Consider the following 3,696-nt stretch of genomic DNA (forward strand, 5'->3'; position numbering starts at 1 on the left):
AGAAGTAGTCAATGCATCCTTTTCAGATCATGATGCAATAAGAATCATTTTTAATAAAGTACCATGGAAAAATAAGCTAAAAACTAACTGGAAACTAAATAATTTAATTCTAAAGAATGAGTGGACCAAAGAACAAATCAGAGAAACAATTAATAATTTCATTCAAGAGAATGACAATAATGAAACAACATACCAAAACTTATGGGATGCAGCAAAAGCAGTTCTTAGGGAAAGTTTTATATCTCTAAATGCCTACATGAATAAAATAGGGAAAGAGGAGATAAATGATCTGGGCATACAGCTGAAAAAGCTAGAAAAAGAGCAAATTGAAAACCCCCAATTAAATACCAAATTAGAAATACTGAAAATCAAAGGAGAGATTAATAAAATTGAAACCAAGAAAACTATTGAATTAATAAATAAAACAAAGAGCTGGTTTTATGAAAAAACCAATAAAATTGATAAACCTTTGGCCAATTTGATTAAAAAAAAGAAGAAAATCAAATTACCAGTATCAAAAATGAAAAGGGTGAGGTCACCTCTAATGAAGAGGAAATCAAAACAATAATTAGGAATTATTTTGCCCAACTGTATGCCCATAAATTTGACAACCTTAGAGATATGGATGAATATCTACAAAAACATAAACTGCCCAAGCTAACAGAGAAGGAAGTGAAATTTCTTAATGACCCCATATCAGAAAAAGAAATTGAGCAGGCCATCAACGAACTCCCTAGGAAAAAATCTCCAGGGCCAGATGGTTTTACATGTGAATTCTATCAAACATTTAAAGAACAACTAATTCCAATACTTTGTAGACTATTTGGGAAAATAGGGGAAGAAGGAGTCCTACCAAATTCTTTTTATGACACAAATATGGTACTAATACCCAAACCAGGTAGAGTTAAAACAGAGAAAGAAAATTATAGACCAATTTCTCTAATGAATATTGATGCAAAAATTTTAAATAAAATATTAGCAAAAAGATTGCAGCAACTCATTACGAGAATAATACACTATGACCAGGTAGGATTTATTCCAGGAATGCAAAGCTGGTTCAATATTAGGAAAACTATTAGCATAATTGACCATATCAACAACAAAACTAGCAGAAACCATATGATCATCTCAATAGATGCAGAAAAAGCCTTTGACAAAGTACAACACCCATTCCTATTAAAAACACTAGAAAGCATAGGAATAAGTGGAACCTTCCTCAAAATTATAAATAGCATCTACCTAAAACCATCGACAAGCATTATTTGTAATGGGGATAAATTAGATGCATTCCCAATAAGATCAGGGGTGAAACAAGGATGTCCATTATCACCCCTATTATTCAATTTGGTACTAGAAACATTAGCTGTAGCAATAAGAGGAGAAAAAGAAATTGAAGGAATTAGAATAGGAAAAGAAGAAACTAAATTATCACTTTTTGCAGATGATATGATGATTTATCTAGAGAATCCTAGAGAATCAAGTAAAAAACTACTTGAAATAATAAACAACTTTAGCAAAGTTGCAGGATATAAAATAAACCCACATAAATCCTCAGCATTCCTATACATTAGTGACAAAGCCCAACAGCAAGAGATAGAAAGAGAAATTCCATTCAAAGTTACTGAAGGCACTATAAAATATTTGGGAGTCTATTTGCCAAGACAAACCCCGGGCCTATATGAACATAACTATGAAACACTTTTCACGCGAATAAAATCAGATCTAAATAAATGGAGAAATATCACTTGCTCATGGTTAGGCCGAGCTAATATAATAAAAATGACAATTCTACCTAAATTAATCTATCTATTCAGTGCCATACCAATCGAACTACCGAAAATTTTTTTTACTGAGCTGGACAAAATAATAACAAAATTCATTTGGAAAAACAAGAGGTCTAGAGTATCTAGGATATTAATGAAAAGACATGCTAGAGATGGTGGCTTAGCCACACCAGATATTAAACTGTACTACACAGCAGCAGTCATCAAAACTGCCTGGTACTGGTTAAGAAACAGGGGTGTGGATCAGTGGAATAGGATAGGTACACAAGTAGGTGAAATCAACAAGTTTAGCAATCTACTCTTTGATAAACCCAAAGAGGCCAGCTTCTGGGCTAATAATTCACTATTTCACAAAAACTGTTGGGAAAATTGGAAAATGGTAGGGCAAAAACTGGGCATAGACCAATATCTTACACCATATACCAAAATAAAGTCAAAATGGGTTCATGATTTAGGAGTAAAAGTTGATACTCTAAGGAATTTGGGAAAGCAAGGAATAGTTTACTTATCAGATTTGTGGAAAAGTAAAGAATTCATGACCCAACAAGAGATAGAGAGCATTACAAAATGCAAAATGGATAATTTTGATTATGTCAAATTGAAATGTTTTTGTACAAAAAAAGCCAATGCAACAAGAATTAGGAGGGAAGCAGAAAATTGGGAGAAAATCTTGGCAACTAGTATCTCTGATAAAGGCCTCATCTCTAAAATATACAGGGAATTGAGCCAAATATATAGGAATACAAGCCATTCCCCAATTGAGAAATGGTCAAAGGATATGAACAGGCAGTTTTCAGAGGAAGAAATTAAATCTATCTACAGGCATATGAAAAAATGCTCTGGATCACTACTGATTAGAGAAATGCAAATCAAAACAACTCTTAGATACCACATCTCTCCTGTCAGATTGGCTAATATAACAAAACAGGAAAATGATAAATGCTGGAAAGGATGTGGGGAAATTGGAACATTGTTGCATTGCTGGTGGAGTTGTGAGCTGATCCAGCCGTTTTGGAGAGCAGTTTGGAACTATGCCCAAAGGGCTATAGAAATGTTCATACCCTTTGACCCAGCAATACCACTTATAGGATTGTATCTCAAAGAAATCACACAAGCGGGAAAAGGACCCATATGTACAAAAATATTTATAGCAGCTCTTTTTGTGGTAGCTAAGAATTGGAAATCAAAGGGATGCCCATCAATTGGGAAATGGCTGAACAAGCTGTGGTATATGAAGGTGATGGAATACTATTGTGCTATGAGAAATGGGGATGATGCAGACTTCATAACAACCTGGAAAAACCTACACAACATAATGCTGAGTGAGCGGAGCAGAGCCAGGAGAACGTTGAGCACAGCCACAGATTTATGGATTCTGTGAGGACCAACCCTGACATACTGCGCTTTTCTCAGCAACCTAAGGGGCAAGGACAACTCCAGGGGACTCATGATGGAGAATGCTATCTTCATCCAGAGAAAGAACTGCAAAGTTTGAATATAGATCGAGGCACACTAAATGCTCGCCTTTTTTGCTTCTTTTTTGTTTTTGTTTTTGGGTTGGTTTTTTTTTTTGGTTCTGTTTCTTCTTTCTCATGATTCATTCCATTGGTCAAAATTCTTCTCCATGACTTGACTAGTGCATAAATTAATTCAATGCGAAGTTATACATGACAGTTATATGAGATTCCATGCCATCTTGGGGAGGGAGGGGAGAAAAACTGGAACTCAAAACTATGTAGAACCGTGTGTGGTAAACTAAAAATAAATAAAGAAATTCAAAAAAAAAATTGTGTCCCTTTACCAGAGAAGGTTTTGGGAGAGGCTCAAATAGTATGTATGACGTTTAGCCTTCCAATTTGACTAAACTTCTGGTAAGACTACAACTTAGCTTTGGTTTTTCCTTGTCTTTTGT

The sequence above is a fragment of the Trichosurus vulpecula genome, chromosome 7 (genome assembly GCF_011100635.1).
Source record: "Trichosurus vulpecula isolate mTriVul1 chromosome 7, mTriVul1.pri, whole genome shotgun sequence".
NCBI classification, from domain to species: domain Eukaryota; kingdom Metazoa; phylum Chordata; class Mammalia; order Diprotodontia; family Phalangeridae; genus Trichosurus; species Trichosurus vulpecula.